Source organism: Aotus nancymaae, unplaced genomic scaffold, assembly GCF_030222135.1.
Source record: "Aotus nancymaae isolate 86718 unplaced genomic scaffold, 86718_ANA_hifiasm-v0.15.2.pri h1tg000100l, whole genome shotgun sequence".
Lineage (NCBI taxonomy): Eukaryota > Metazoa > Chordata > Mammalia > Primates > Aotidae > Aotus > Aotus nancymaae.
Window position 1 is genome coordinate 97,757 of NW_026988515.1, and position 17,482 is coordinate 115,238.

The window sequence follows — 17,482 nt, forward strand, 5'->3', positions numbered from 1 at the left end:
CTCTGACGCCACGCACGCCCCGCCGCTGTGATGACACGCAGGTCTTCACTGTGACGCCACGCACGCCCCGCCGCTGTGACGCCACGCACGCCCCGCCGCTGTGACGCCACGCACGCCGCCCCGCTGTGACGCCACGCACGCCCCGCCGCTGTGATGACACGCAGGTCTTCACTGTGACGCCACGCACGCCGCGCCGCTGTGACGCCACGCACGCCCCGCCGCTGTGACGCCACGCACGCCGCCCCGCTGTGACGCCACGCACGCCCCGCCGCTGTGACGCCACGCACGCCGCCCCGCTGTGACGCCACGCACGCCCCGCCGCTGTGACGCCACGCACGCCGCGCCGCTGTGACGCCACGCACGCCCCGCCGCTGTGACGCCATGCACGCCAGAGGCGGAGCTACAGGAATCTCAAAAGGTGAGCTCCAGCGCTCCTTGCTGGCGGCCAGGCACTGCAAGGCCCTCTTGCTCCCAATGTGAAGTGGCGCCCCCTACAGGCCTTCTTCTGCACCACTTAAAGTCAGAGCGCCTTTTTTCAGCGCTCACAGTTCTGGAAACTCAAACTGAAATGGAGCTATTACCGGAGAGAGCTGATGTCCCAGTTCCTGTCTAACTCGGAAGAAAGGTTTTCACCAAGAGGCAGTACAAAGAGGGCAGATAACTTCACTGAAAATAAACACGGTGTAAAGAGCTTATTGTAGGAAAAATAGGCCCCAAGGGAGGAGTGGGCTGATCATGCAGGAAAACAGCCCAAGAGTCCTGTGCAGGGAATTGTATTTTGGCCTTCTTAACATTCCTGCCTCTGTCTCAAGTCTCCACCTGTTTTCTTTATCTGGTTTTTCTATTCCTGCAGTATGTCCCTGACTTGCCCCTCACGCTCGTGAGACTTACTCACTGTTAGTTAAGGCACATGTGCAGTGATCAATCTGAATCCACTGTCGGTGCTGGCTCCTTCCCACCTCCCAGGAAGGTCCTACAGTGGTCACATCTGTGCCTCGTGTGCCTGCTTATCTCTTTTGAATGTCCTTCTCTGCCCTAGTGTGTACTTATGGTGCCAGGTTTCTCTTAAGAATGTCCCCTTTGTCCTTCTTATCAGCATGTAGCTAGCAATATTCTGACATTTTCACTGCAGAGTGAATGATGATTGGGTAATCTTAAGAGGAGTTCTAGGGTGCTTCTTTCTGCATAGGTACTGTAAGGTATATTGCCGAGTTAAAATGAGGAAACTGAGGCCAGTGTGAGAAAATGAGAATCCAATTTATTCAGCTCCCGGGCGAGGTTCTGTGGTCCGGGAAGGGGCCAGAGAAGTCTCACTGGGCTTCTCAGGGTGTGGGGTTTTATAGGGAGTAGAGGTAATTGATTGGTCTTTAGGGAAACAAAGAGCAGACAGTTTCATTGGTGAGGAGGATTGATTGATTATTAGGGAAACAAAGAGAAGACAGTTTCATTGGTGAGTTTCATTGGTGAGGGAGTTTGATTGATTACTAGGGAAACAAAGAGCAGAGAGTTTCATTGGTGAGGGGAAGTCAAGGTGCTGATGGGGCGAGCTGCCATTGGTTGCCAGGCGGGACTACTGGTGGGCTGACCGGCTGGGGAGGTCAATGTTAAGCTGCCGTTGGACAAATCTTTGGTGGGCTTTTTAAATTTTGAAGGGGTAGAGTGAGGAATGCAGGAGTGGGTGTGGGGAGCCTGCATAGAGAGACCAGATAGGAGTGGGTGTGGGGAGCCATCATAGAGAGGCCAGCATGGGGAGAGATAAGTGTGTCAGCATGGAGAGGCCGGCACAGGGAGAGATAAGTGTGTCCATTTAACTCCCGGTGAGGCAGCTGGCCTTACAGGTACCTCTTCTCCCTCCTACTCACAACTGACAAGTGCCCATCCATCCAGCATTAGAGATGCTAATAATATGTACATTTTTGGTGGTCCCTCCAGGTGAGCCTTCCCAGACTTTCCCTTTCCCAGGAGCTCCCCATCATGTTCATGTCTAGCTATGTACCTACTCTAACAGAACCCACTATCCTGTGTCTTTCCCGGAAGTAGTGAAGGAACAATTGGAAACAATAGGAAATGAAATGAATGTAGATGAAAACTTTACAACTTATATAAATAATCACTGAAAATCATTTTTACAGTAAAAATGCATAACTATACAATTTCTAGAAGAGAACATAGAGGAAAAGGTATATGTCCTTGGATTTGGTAATGAATTTTAACAAACACCACAAAGTGTCAATACACACAGAAGAAGGAATAATGTGGGTTTTTTTTTTAATATTAAAAGTTTATACTCTGGAAAAGACCTTGTTAAGAGAATAAAAAACAAGCTACATAGTGAAAGAAAATATTTGCAAAATACAGATCTGAGAAAGAATTTGTATTCAAAATATATAAAAAATCTTAAAACTAAAAATAAGTAAAACAGCCCAATTAAAAATGCACACAAATCTAAATAGACACCAAAGAAGATCTACACATGGAAAGTCAACATACAAAAAGATGCTCAACATAGTAGAGAACTGAAAACCACAATGAGATTGCACAGCTGGTCTATCTCTGTTAGAACTGCTAAGCTCTAAAAAAAATGACAAATTGCTGGAGGAAAGACAAGAACTCCTTTTATTGCTGGTGGAAAATAGTGTATAAGACCAGAATATGCCACCCCAAAATATGTCCCTTTGGCATAAGAAATATTCCAAGCTGATTATTTTGAAAAAATACTAACCAACGAAGTTCTGAAAACAGGTAGAAGTTACCCTTGTGTAAGGGAAGTTTACATTTATAAAGGAAATCCCCATTTAAAAGATCTCTCAGAGAGAGAGATCCAAGATGGCTGACCACTAGCAGCTCAGGATAGTAGCTCCTAGTGAAAGTGCAGAGAACGAGAGGATGCCACACTTTCAGATGAATTTTTGTTGCTCACGGACCAGGAGATTCCCAGCGGAGGACCCTTACAGGTCACTAGCGTGACTCTTGTGGCCAGCGCGGCGGTTCTTGGTGCAGACTGAGTGGGACTGGGTCCCCTTTTGGCCGATTCCCGGGCAGAAAAGCACCATCAATCTTAACACCGCTGTTTTGGCCAGCGCAGTGGATTGCTCAGATTTCAGCGCTGGGAATCAACAAGTTGGATGTCCACTCAGAAACCTAATTTGAAAGTCGGAAATCACAAAGACAACAGGTGGATAAATTTACAATGATGGGAAGAAACCAGCATAAGAAGGCTGAGAATACCCAAAATCAGAATACCTCCCCCTCTACAGGTGATCACAGTTCCTCATCAGCAACAGAACAAGCCCTGATGGAGAACAAGTGCGTTCCATTAACAGAAGTAGACTTCAGAAGGTGGATGATAAGAAACTTCTGTGAATTAAAAGAACTTGTTCTAACCCAATGCAAAGAAACTAAGAACCTTGAAAAAAGGTTTGACGAAATGCTAACGAGAATGGACAATTTAGAGAGGAATATAAGTGAATTGATGGAGCTGAAAAACACAACACGAGAACTTCACGAAGTATGCACAAGTTTAAATAGTCGAATTGATCAAGCAGAAGAAAGGATATCAGAGTTCAAAGACCAACTTAATGAAATAAAATGAGAAGTCAAGATTAGAGAAAAAAGGATAAAAAAGAATGAGCAAAGTCTCCAAGAAATACGGGACTATGTGAAAAGACCTAATCTACGTTTGATAGGTGTACCTGAATGTGACGAAGAGAATGAATCCAAGTTGGAAAATACTCTTCAGGAGATTATTCAGGAAAACTTTCCCAACCTAGAAAGACAGGACAATATTCAACTCCAGGTATTACAGAGAACACCACAAAGATATTCCTCAAGGAGACCAACCCCAAGGCACATAATTGTCAGATTCACTAGGGTTGAAATGAAGGAGAAAATACTAAGAGCAGCTAGAGAGAAAGGTCAGGTTACCCACAAAGGGAAGCCTGTCAGACTTACAGCAGATCTCTCAGCAGAAACCCTACAAGCCAGAAAAGAGTGGGGGCCAATATTCAACATCCTTAAAGAAAAGAACTTTCAACCCAGAATTTCATATCCATCCAAACTGAGCTTCAAAAGTGAAGGAAAAATAAAATCTTTTGCAAACAAGCAAGTACGTAGAGATTTTACCATCACCAGGCCTGCTTTGCAGAAGCTTCTGAAAGAAGCAATACACATATAAATGAACAACCAGTATCAGCCTTTCCAAAAATATATCCAGCTAGCATCAAATGGCAGTATTAAACTCATATATATTATTAACTGGATATAAAGCCAAAACCCATTGGTACGCTGTATCCAGACCCATCTCACATGCAATGATACACAAAGACTCAAAGGGACAGAGGAAGATTTACCAACCAAACGGAGAGCAAACATAAATAAATAAATAAAAATCAGGAGTTGCAATTCTCATCTCTGATAAAATAGACCTTAAAGCAACAAAGATCAAAAGAGGCAAAGACGGACATTACAGAATGGCAAAAGGATCAATGCAACAAGAAGAGCTAATGATCCTATATATACACGCACCCAATACAGGAGCACCCAGATACATAAGACAAGTTCTTAGTGACTTATAAAGAGACTTAGCCTCCCACACAATAATAGTGGGAGACTGTAACATCACATTGTCAATATTAGACTGATCAACGAGATAGAAAATTAACAAGGATATCCAGGACTTGAATTCAGACCCAGAACAAGTAAACTTAATAAACATTTATAGAACTCTCCACTTCAAATACACAAAACATACATTCTTATCAGTACCATATCACACCTATTCCAAAAGTGACTACGTAATTGGAAGTAAATCACTCCTCAGTAATTGCATAGCATTTCATAGGTTTAAATGAAATACTGGTTGGCTGCTTGTTTGTTATTTTCTTCCCTTATTCCTTCCTGTCTCCATTGTTAAGCACAATTATTGGCATAAAAGAGGTTTTCAATTCCCATTTTTAGACTGCATTCTAGCCTGGGCAAGAAAGCAATATTCCCGTTCTCTCTCCCTCTTTCTCTTCCTTTTTCTTCCTCTTCTTCATTCTTTTTTTTCTTTTTTTTTCTTTCTCTCTTTCTTCCTTAAAAAATAAATAAATAAATAAATAAATAAAAAGACATGTATAACACCACATCGTGCTAGGGGTTTGGGGAAGGGGATGCTGAGGCTAGAAAGAGACAGGGCTTCTTATTTCCAAAATTAGAGGCTAGAGAAGGGGGAAGTAGGCCATACAGCAAGCACTCCCCCCCATTTAAAAAAAAAAAAAAATCTCTCTCCCCACTCCAAGAAGAGAAGGATAATTGAGTAACTAAAGAGTCTCATCAATGGAGAACATATGGACTTAAGTCTGCATAACAAACCTTACCCTTGTCTACTGTGCTTTTGCTGGGTACCTCCCTGCTACTGCACCTCAAATCACCTTTCTTTAAGTTGAAGACAGTATTTACATTTGAATTGAAAGCCACCTGTTGGAGATTTACTCATTTTTCCCTGAGTATCTCCCATGTATCCATAAGATGTAAATGTTTTTAAACTTTTGTACATTTTTTCATTTTAATCTGTCATTTGTTACAGAGGGTCCCATCTAAGAATTCAAAAAAGGTAGAGAGAAATTTATTTTTCCTCCCCTATTACAAGTTGGGCAGTTTCTTCCAAAACTAAACAAGTCTCACCTTACAATCCAAAAATCACATTGCTAAGTATTTTGACAACTACTTTGATGTTATTTCCAAACAAAAGCTATCATGCAATTATGTACAGAAGCCCTATACATAATGACCAAAGGGAAAAAAAGGAATCAGAAAGTCTTACAATAGATGGCTGTGTGGGAACTCACTCAGACATCAAGAGTTGTTATAAAGATTATTTAAATGAAAATATTTGAGATATTGAAGATAAAGGAAGAAATCTTACCAGAACTTACTGTATCCAATTAAAGCAGAGCCCCCAGAAAATACAGCTGCCATTAACCCCATCCAAGGAGTTTCTTATAAATTCAGCTGCCATGAAGACAGACTGCTCATTCCCATTAGCATAGATACACAGAAATTAAATCCTAAACTCCCAACTGACTGAACAGACCCACTCTTGGCTGAGGGGACCCCAGAGTAACTTTAAAAACTGAGCTATCGGCTTGGCCAGGATGGGCTGACAGGGTCAGATACACCTCGTTATATCCCCACCTTTGCTGACCGTGATGAGGCTTTCTTCCCTAAGGATTTAAGAGAAACCAGCCCTTTCAAAAGACTACACCACTGGTATCAACCAACTGCCTGAAGCTGCCTCTCCTTTCTTGCTTGATAAGAGACCACCCATGACAGAGAGGTTCTGGCCAGCATACAGAGGATGCATAGAGCAAGTTTTCACGTCCTCTGCTTTACCTTTTAATGTCATAGGGCTGAAAACTCCACCCTGGGATCATGCTAACACTGCCATTTTTTGTACATGGGACTCATGAAGGAGTAAGAAACTCAATTGCGCCTGCATGCATTTCTCCTTCCGTAAGTATTCACGACTCCTCCTAGAGCTTATTAAATATGGGTATTTGGCCATGCCACTCAGCATAAATTACTGTTTTCTTTACCTCTCCCTTGAAGTGTCTGTTTCTGGCTTCTGGTTGGAGTCTCTGTTTCCCAGCCTGTCAGAAGGACTACCCTGCAGGCTGCAACCCGTTATAGGAAATAAATCTCTCATTGGGTGTGGTGGCTTATGCCTGTAATCCTAGCAATTTGGGAGGCTGAGGCAGGTGGATCACCTGAGTTCAAGAGTTCAAGACCAGCCTGGCCAACATGTTGAAACCCTGTCTCTACTAAAAATACAAAAATTTAAGCAAGTGTGGTGCTGGGTGTCTGTAATCCTGACTAATTGGGAGGCTGAGGCAGAAGAATCACTTTAACCCAGGAAGTGGAGGTTTCAGTAAGCCAAGATCATGCCATTGCACTCTAGCCTAGGCAACAAGACTGAAACACCATCCCAAAAAATATATAAATAAACATAAAAATAAAGAAATCTCTCCTTTCCAAATTTTGAGCCTCATCAGTTTTTGGTTGACAGCATTAAAAATTTCCAAAAATCCTTCCATGCTCTCCCACAGAAGCTCTAGAATTTGTTATTTTGTTAATTATTTTGGATGCCTGAGAACTTGTAAGCAAATGAGTAGAAATGTTGAAATTGTGCTTTACCAGCTATGTGAGTATCTCTGAATCCAATCAAGCAGATGTCTAAAATTAACTCTCAGAAATTTATGCCTGATTCATGGCTAAAATTTCAGGATAAAAGCTGTGAAATCTCTATTTGTATTTGTATGCCTATTAATGTATGTTATGTATATGTGATATTTTCTTAACTCTGGATAGCACTGCAAAATTCATTTATAAAATCCTCTGAAAGTGTTCGAGTCTATCTTGGCTTGCTCTATTTTGGCCTGTTAATAAACATATTTTTGTCTACCACACTAAAGAATTGTACTATGAGGAAACACATCCCTCTAGATGTTGGGAGATGGCATACTCATATATTTTCTAATCTACTACAGAATGCTAATATCTGACAATTTAAAATTGTCTACTTTCTAGTTTTCTCTGGAAAATAAAGATTACTATGTATTAAAATTATAAGCTAGATATATAAATAAAAAATACTAGAAATAATAGAATAACTAGAAACAACTCTATGCAAAGTGTGCCAGAAAAGTAGGACACGTTTTGCAAGTAAAGTCGGATATATTTTTTATAAGACAAACCATACAAAATACACAAATAAAGAGAGATACCTAACCTTCTGTTGGTTATATATGTATGGGCAAAATGTTATGTTTTCATAACTTATATAAAATTCCTGGAAATGTATCAGTGCCCTCCTTATCCATGGTATGTGCTGGTATAGTGTTATGTCATGATTTCAATTATTATTTTAAATGCTCTATGCCTTGTCAGTTGCGGTATCATGAACTCTCATCAGATCTTTCTTCACAGCCATTTCATACTTTTTATCATTTAGATATTATTTCCCCCTGATGCTTTCCTGAAACTCCTGCAATAAAAATATTTGGTCAAAATGTTTGTCTCCAACACAGGACTCCCTTTGAGACTCATGGGAGGAAGAACTTTCCCTTGCAGTTAAGGGAGAGACACATGGAACACCTGCCCATCCTAGATGCCAAACCTGGAATCCTAACCTGTAAAAAGTTACGTTAAGGTTTAGGGTTAGGGCTAAGGATTAAGGTTTAGGGTTAGGGCTAAGGTTATGTTAGGGTTTAGGGTTAGGGTTCAGGGTTAAGGATTACCGTTATGGTTGGGTTAGGTTTAGGGTTTAGGGGTTTAGGGGTTGGGGTTAGGGTTAGGATTAAGGTTTAGGGTTAGGGCTAGGGTTACGGGTTAGGGTTTAGTGTTTAGGGTTAAGGGTTAGGGTTAGGGTTAAGGTTTAGGGTTAAGGGTTTAGGTTTAAGGGTTAAAGGTTAGAGCTTAGGGCTTAGGGATAGGGTTAGGGTGAGGGTGAGGGTGAGGGTCAGAATCAGGGGTTAGGGTTAGTGGTTATGGTTAGGGGGTTAGGGTTGGGGGTTAGGGTTACATGTTTAGGGTTAGAGTTTGGGTCAGGGTTGGGTTTTGCTGGTTTAGGGTTAGGGTCAGGGCTAGAGGTAGAGTTAGGTGTAGGGTTAGGGTTAGGGGCTTAGGGTTAGGAGTTAGGGTTAGGGGGTTAGGGTTAGGGGTTAGGGTTAGGGGGTTAGGGTAAGGGTTAGGAGTTAGGGTTAGGGGGTTAGGGTTTAGGGTTGGGGGTTGGGGTTAGGGGGTTAGGGTTACAGGTTTAGGGTTAGAGTTTGGGTTAGGGTTGGGTTTTGGTGGTTTAGGGTTAGGGTCAGGGCTAGAGGTTAGGGTTAGGTGTAGAGTTAGGGATTATGATTAGGGGCTAGGGGATATGGTCAGAGTGAAGGTGAGGGTGAGCGTCAGGATCCGTGGCAGGGTGAGTGTGAATTTGAGGATCAGGGTGATGGTCAGTGTCAGGATCGATGTTCATGTTAGGTCTCACTCTCTTGCCCAGGCTGGACTGTCATGCTAGGATCATAGCTCACGGCAGGTTGGACCTTCTGTGCTAGGCAATCCTTGCACTTCTGCTTCTTGAGTAGCTGGGACTTAATGCTCACGCTGCAGTGCTCTGCTTTTTTTTAATTTATATTAAGTTTTTTGTCCTCAGAGACAAGGTCTCCCTATGTTGCACAGGCTGGTCTGAAACTTCTGGGCTCAAGCAATCCTCCCACCTTGGCCTCTCAAAGTGATGGGATCAAGGACCCCTCTTAAGGAGGCCTGACTCTAGCCACCAACCCTCCTTGGCAGAGCCTTCACAGGACGTGAGATCACTCAGGCCATTTGAGTGAGATCAGCACATTTGTGTGAGACCAGCTTCCATATGGAACTGGGTTTGGTCAGAAAGTCAAAGCGTCTGGTTCCTTTGTTGCTTTTAGCTCAGGTAGTCGCTGGGCTGTTTGCCTCTGCCTGCCATACATTAAGGACCCCAGTGCCACACTGATGAATAAGTTCAGAGTGCGTTTTGTGGTGGACGATGGGGTATTTGCTTTGTTGGAAACTCTTCCCAGTTTTGCACTGCCCATTATGGGCATGCTGGGATAAATCCTGGGGATCACTAAGGATCCCAGCAATGGAAAATGCTCTACTAAACCATGGGACCTGGGCAATTTATTAACATCTTCTACTTAAGAGTCCTCAGCTATAAATGAATGCGCTAATACCCCATATACTTCATGAGATCTGTGTGTATGTGTCAGATGAAGTTGTGCATGTGAGAGCACTTTGTAACCTTAAAGCTCTTAGAGAAATGGAAGAAGTTATTACTGTAACTCCCCTCCTTTTCTGTTCTAGTGGAAAAGAGCCGTGTCGCAGTTCCCTCACCCCAGTCCCACTCTAATCGCCATCAGCCCTCTAGGCTCGCAAACCCAAATCAACACGGTCTAAGCAGCTGCAATGTGCCTGCTCCATAAATGCAGTCTCAATACAAATCCCACCTCATTACCACCAGAGAGCTGTGCTATGCAGAGCTTCAGTCATTACAGCCTTTGCTGCCATGCACATTGAAGGTTCTACAACCTCCAATCTGTCCTCCATAAATCTTTTCCTTCCAGAGGCACATCCATGGGGAACTTGAGAACACACGTGGTTTCAGTTACTACAGTTTTGGATACAGCACAACTAAAATGAAGCAGCTGAAAGCTCCAAACACACTCACTGTCCAGGCTGAAAGAATGCTCCATGGCTGATGGGGCTACTCTGCCATCCCTAACCCACAGCTTCCTGCCCAGGGCCAAGAATCCACTGCTTGCCAATCCTAGGCCAACAGGCAGTGGGCAAGGTGGGGCAGCAGGTAATAGGTTGATCATCACTTCCACATAGGTGCACTGGCCAGAGCTTGCTTGGGTGGAAACATCTAGCTGCAAGAGAGGCTGTGAGATGAAACTTGCTAAAATTGAGGAAGATGGAGATATTCAATTTCTAAAAAGGAGGAAAATGGATGTCAGGGGAAAATCACAGTATCCAACATACCACCGTAATCATGAAAGTTCTATTTTCAGGTGTCCCTGAACACTGCCTTCCTCAAGGTCTCGAGAAAGGCCCAAGAGAGCTGGACCCAGATCAGTCCCCACCCTGCACTCTACAGTGAGTGGCACAGAGAAGGCTTCAATAAACTTGGTGAATACCTCCTACTTGTAAAGGCCCTTCGATCACCCACATCTGCAGACCCCGTCTCACACCAGGGGCACCAGCTGGAGCAAACTTGTGTCTCACTAATTTCAAAGGGAAATTTTAGGACTTTGCCCCACCACCCTCCAAGTCCAATGCCCACTCCCCACTCTCCAGCACCTGCCCTGCACTCACATGACCCCCTTCAAAAGATCCTCAGAGCTGGTTACCCCAGGCAGTGACCCTATCCTTCCAACAACCTCACATACATGAAGGTGTGTGGGACAAACATCACCCAGCTATCAAACACAGTCACGGAGCCCTCCTGTCCAGGGCACAGCAGGGACTTGTGCTGTCTGGCGACCCCCATGCCTGCCCCATCAGCCCCCCTCACATTCTTCCCTCACAGCATCACCCTCCTGAGATAGCTCGGGGACCTTGCCATGAGAGGCAATGCTGCCACTTCACAGGATGAGGGCCAAGGGAGGAGACAGGGCTTTAACAGCTGAGTGAGTGGTCAGCCAGCAAGTTTCTCCACACTTTGCGGAGCAGGACAGCAGGGCACAAGGAACACCTAGGGCAGAGGTTAGACCACAGCCACAGATAGCTCACACCCACAGAGGACAGGCCACGCCCACAGACAGGTCACACCCACAGAGGACAGGCCACGCCCACAGACAGGTCACACCCACAGAGGACAGGCCACGCCCACAGACAGGTCACACCCACAGAGGACAGGCCACGCCCACAGACAGGTCACACCCACAGAGGACAGGCCACGCCCACAGACAGGTCACACCCACAGAGGACAGGCCACGCCCACAGACAGGCCACGCCCACAGACAGGTCACATCCACAGAGGACAGGCCACGCCCAAAGAGGAAAGACCACGGCCACAGAGGACAGGTCATGCCCACAGAGAGGCCACACCCACAAAAATCACACCTACAGAGGCCAGGCCATTCCCACAGAGATGACCATAGAGTCTCCTCCATCTCCTCCATCCCCACCCCACCCCACCCCACCCCAAGTGGGGCTAACAGAGTCACATCAAGAAGGAGTGCCCGGGCTCCCCCATTCCTGCTAGTGGGAGTGCAGCTTAGAACAATGTTTTTGAAGGCAATTCAGTGGTACATTTCAGATATCAGTGTGCCTTCTTTGTGATCCACCAATGCCTACAGAAACAAAGAGTGATGTCTATAAAGATTCTGAGAGGTCGGGCATGGTGGCTTATGCCTGTAATCCCAGCACTTTTTGAGGCCTAGGCAGGTGGATCATGAGGTCAGGAGATCGAGACCATCCTGGCTAACAAGGTGAAACCCCATCTCCACTAAAAATACAAAAAATTAACTGGGCATGGTGGTGCATGCCTGTAATCCCAGCTACTCTGGAGGCTGTGGCAGGAGAATAGCTTGAACCCAGGAGGCGGAGGTTGCAATGAGCTGAGATTGTGCCACTGCACTCCAGCCTGGGAAACAGAGTGAGACTCCGACAAAAAAAAAAAAAAAAAAAAGAAAGAAAGAAAGAAAAAAAACAATTCTGAGAAACACAAAAGAAACCTGGACAAATGTCCCTTAAAAAGAAAAACAGGGGATATAGAAGTTAAATGCAAAACCTCTGCCTTAAGTTGCCATCTGGTGGAGACAGACAAGTCCCTCTCCCCAGAGTGAAAATGCAATGATAGAGCCAGGCACAGAGGAGCAGTCCTCAGACAGAGGCCCCAGGCCTGCAGGAGGAGGAGGAGTAAGCCAGGCAGAAACAGAGACCAGAGGTCCAGTTAAAGAGGCTGCCTGCACAGACTGGCCCTTGAGACCACACACACAGAAAGGCCCACGGGTCACTGGGAGGATTGAGGCCCGGCCGCACACACTGCAGGGCAAGTGGTGGGCTTCACAGACCACAGGGGACCCACAGCCCTGATATATACCTGGAAGAGAGGGTCCACTCGAGGGACTGGGTGGCCCTGGGCTGCCTGAGGTGGGGCTGGGAGACGGGCAGTCCAGCTGGAAGAGTCCCGAATGACCCTTCCTGCAGTAGGCGACTGAGCAGTGATGTTTTTGGACGTGGAGACAGATGCTTCCCGAGAAGTTTGGGGAGCGAGGAGCAAGGCAGAAACCATGAGCTCGGCATTGCACATGTCGAGCCTTGCTGACCAGTGACCCGAAAGAGTGTTTGAGACCATATCTGAGAACCTGTGGATATGTGTAGGCAGGAAAGAGGAGAAGAGGACCTGGAACTCTAGGATTTTCTCACCCCTGGAGGTCACAAGGAGGTTAGTGTTTAGCAGGGAGTGAAAGTCACTCTTGGCAGTAAAATTGGGAGATACAGATCAAGAAGAAGAAGATATCAGGAGGGTATGCAGAGGTACAGAGACTGGGAGACTGGATTAAGGTTGTCTGAGGGAGCCCCGGGAGTTTCCCAGTTTGTCCTTGGGCCGGGTAGCATTATTTGGGGGGTTTTATGGCATGCTCTGGAACAACTGAATTGGGCACATATTGAGGACAGGGGAGACTTCTGGTTGAAAGGACTACATATCATGCTGGGTGCTGTCTGAATCCAAACCCTTGTCTTCTTTTGGGGCTAAGGATGGCTCCAGGAGGTTGCTTGTTCATTGCTTCCTGTGTGAAGCCGTTAGTTTTACAACTTGTGATCAAGCAGCATCGTCCACGAAGATTTCCCCACGGATCTAAGAATAAGGAGTTGATGCATAGTCATTTAGAGTGAATGAACTCTTCACACCTGGCTTTGGGATTCTTGCTTTGGCTAAGAGCTCAAGCCCAGAGACATGAGTGCTCCCTTAATGTCTGTATTGCCACGGCCCAGTACAGACCAGCCCACAGCACCATGGCATAATCTGATGAATCAGAGACATTATCTTGGAGAAGGCCATAAACTGGGCCACCCAGAAACCATGTTGAAATAGACAAGAGGAAAAGCATGCAGTTTCTTCTGATAGGAAATCCAGCAGGGCCTGCAACTACTTGGAACCTCTGAAATGCCTTGGGAGTGTGCACCAGATGAATCGTGCTGATGAATGGATGCTGCATGGCTGAAGACTGACCACACTTTTCTCCATAAAATCATATTCTGATACATTCACCAAGTCAGTGAAAAGCTTTATGGATTGACTCTTTTTAAAACAGATCCTGAGACTCTCATCCATTCTTAGTGTAATCCTTGGAACAAAGACTCTGCTTCATGTTCTAGGTGCTTTTATTTGTATTTTGAAAAAGTGTCCCAGAGTTTTAGGTAAAGTCAGAGACAGCTGGGTGAGGTCTACCTGCCTTTTATTTTCCACCTGGGGACGGACATGCAGGTCACACCACAAGCTGTTTGAGGTGGGAGCCCTTTGCACCAATCTAGGAGGTGCAGGCAGAGCCACTTTGTAGGATGTGGGCAGATGTGAGCAATGACTTCCACATGGCTCTGGAATGCAGGGAATTAATTTTGTTCTGGCTGACAGAGCCATCTGTTGAAAGAGCTACTGGTAAGTCAGTTTGGGCATGAAGCTTCTATTGAGAGTCAAGATATTACTGCATCAAAAAGGCACAAGAGGCCGGGCGTGGTGGCTCATTCCTGTAATCCCAGAACTTTGGGAGGCTGAGGTAGGAGAACCACTTGAACCTGGGAGGCGGAGGCTGCAGTGAGCCAAGCTCATGCCATTGCACTCCAGCCTGGGCAACAAGAACAAAACTCCATCTCAAAAAAAAAAAGGCAGAAGAGACCTCTTTGAGGAAGGGAAGAGTAAAGGGTAAAAAGAAGGGTTACATGAGAATCAGGTGATGACAAAGCATAAATACTCTGCCATTTCCTTGTTTCAATCGAATATCAGTTCTTCTCCTGCCTCATCCAGAAAACATATTAGAATGCACTGCAAATGCAACAGCCTGCTAGTTCAAATATTACAGTGATGCTTTCCTATCACCCAACACAATCATCTTAGAGAATATTTCCTTAGGACGTATGTATCAGTAACAAATGTTCAATTATAAAACAGCCGGCCGGGCGCGGTGGCTCACGCCTGTAATCCCAGCACTTTGGGAGGCTGAAGTGGGCAGATCACAAGGTCAGGAGATCAAGATCATCCTGGCCAACATGGTGAAACCCCATCTCTATTAAAAATACAAAAAATGTAATCCCAGCACTTTGAGAGGCCGAGGCGGGTGGATCACAAGGTCAAGAGATCAAGACCATCCTGGTCAACATGGTGAAACCCTGTCTCTACTAAAAATACAAAAAATTAACTGGGCGTGGTGGCACGTGCCTGTAATCCCAGCTACTCAGGAGGCTGAGGCAGGAGAATTGCCTGAACCCAGGAGGCGGAGGTTGCAGTGAGCCGAGATCGCGCCATTGCACTCCAGCCTGGGTAACAAGAGCGAAACTCCGTCTCAAAAAAAAAGAAAAATAAAATACAAAAAATTAGCTTGGCGTGGTGGTGCATGCCTGTAATCCCAGCTACTCAGGAGGCTGAGGCAGGAGAATTGCTTGAACCCAGGAGACGGAGATTGCAGTGAGCCGAGATCACGCCACTGCACTACAGCCTGGGCAACAGTGCGAGACTCTGACTCAAAAGAAAAAAAAGAGCCTGCCCTCATTTTTTTTTTTTTTCAACAGTGTCTCACTGTGGAGGGCAGTGGCATAATCACAGCTCACTGCAGACTCGATCTGCCCCTCTTGGCCTTCCAAAGTGTTAGGATGACAGGCGTGAGCCACTGCCCCCAGTCAGGGCATACATTTTACTGGGTTCACAACACATTTCCTTTTTGCTACTGATGGCTCACTTATTGGATAGGTTATTAGAAGCTGTGATTTGAGGAAGATTTAACCCCTACGCATTCCTATTTTCTCTCTCATCTTCTGTCTGAAACCAGTTGGCCCCTTAAAGTTTCCCATGACCCTCTGGTTGTGTGAAAAGGCAGGCTATGAGGCCAGGACCTGTGGAGTCTTTTCTCTCTCTTCTTTTCTCTTTCTCTTTCTTCTTTTCCTTTCCCTCCCTCCCTTCCTTCCTTCTTTTTTCTTAGATGAGGTCTCTCGTTGTCACCCAGGCTGGAGTTCAGTGGCACAATCATAGCCCACTGCAGCCTCGATTCCTGGGCTCAAGCAATTCTCCCACCTTTGTCTCCTGAGTAGCTGGGACTATATGTGTGCTCCAGCATGTCCAGCTAATTTTTTATTTGTTTGAGAGACAGTTTCACCATGTTGCCTAGGCTACTCTCAACCTCCTGGGCTCAAGCAATCCTCCCACCTCAGCCTTCCAGTGTGTTGGGATTACAGGTGTGAGCCACTGTGTCAGGCAGGAGAGGTTTTGTGTGTGTGTGTTTTCTCCAATCCTGCTGCTGTACCGTGTAAAAGCCTTTCCAGCTGAAGGCTCAGTTAATTTTTCTTGGTCTATACCCGATTCAACTAAGACCTCAAAGCCCTAACGAATCCTGTTCAAGTCTCAGCTGGAAACTCAGGCTCCACATGCAACAGCCAGCTTTCCCACCCTTTCCTCCTGTTTTCGCCTGCGTATCATGCCAATCAAGGACTGTGGAGCAACAGATGATTAAGATAAAGGAGAATCACTCTCAAACTTCAGCGTGGATGTGAATCACCTGGGGATCTTGTTCAAGTGCAGATTCTGATTCAGGGGGTCTGGGGTGGGGTGTTGCTAACAAGCACCAGGTGGAGAAGATTTGGGGCCTTACACCACACTCTGAGCCGTAGGCATTAACAAAATGATCTCACTCTCATCGATCTGGTCCAGAAGCCAAGTCTACGGCTACTTCTGTAGCCTTCCAGCCTTTCCTTCAGAAGGTTTCTTCCCACTCCAAAACCCCGAGATTGCTGTGTGGACCCCACTCCCGCCTTCACTGCCTACCGTACTGTTCGTTACTGCACATGGTCCTTTGCCCCCCGTTTCTTAAAATGTGTGAGTTGGAGCTTACCCCTCAGGATGTTACTGAGCCTCTTCTAACCACAGAACAACGCTGCCCTCTGTAACGGGCAACGTGCAGTCAGCATTGAGCCTGTGACTTTTCTCAAGTCCAAAGATCCGTATTCAGTTTAGGAAATTTCTCTTGAAAGAACGTCAGCATCTCTGTCCACAGCCTGCTTGCCAAGTGCGTGTCTCTTGGCATTTTTGTCTGCTTGCTTACTGCACACTTGCCTTGTTTTTGAACTCTGTTTACATATCCGGTCCTCTGGCCAGCCCAGTGTTTCTCTAAAAGGCAGTGATTATAACTCAGTGCCTTTGTAATGGTACTCCCTGGCACTAAGTCCCAGCATGTAACAGGGTAAATACTTAACAGAACTAAAGGAAAATCAGATTTCTATGAAAGTAATTTGTATTAAAGGCTTTAGAGGTGTGTACTTTGTGGCCTAGTATGACATAAAAGCTAAACATTGGAAACATCTTAAATATCCAACAATAATGAAAGGATTATAAATTATGCTTATATTCATGTAAGCACCTTTTAAAAAACATCTTATCTAAGAACATTTAATATGGCCAAGTGTAGTGGCTCACACCTGTAATCCCAGCACTTTGGGAGGAAGAGGTGGGAGAATTGCTTGAGGCCAGGAGTTGGAGACAAGCGTCTTCACACACACACACAAAATTAGTCTGTGTGGTGGCACAGACCTGTGGTCTTGCTACTCAAGACACTGAGTTGGGAGGATTGCTTGAGCCCAGAATTTTGAGGTTGCATTGAGCTATGATTGTGGCATTGCACTCCAGCATGGGCAATATAGCAAGATCCTGTTTTTAGAGGGAAAAAAAGTTCATTATATAGCATAAGCTGAAAAGAGCAGGTTGTAAAAC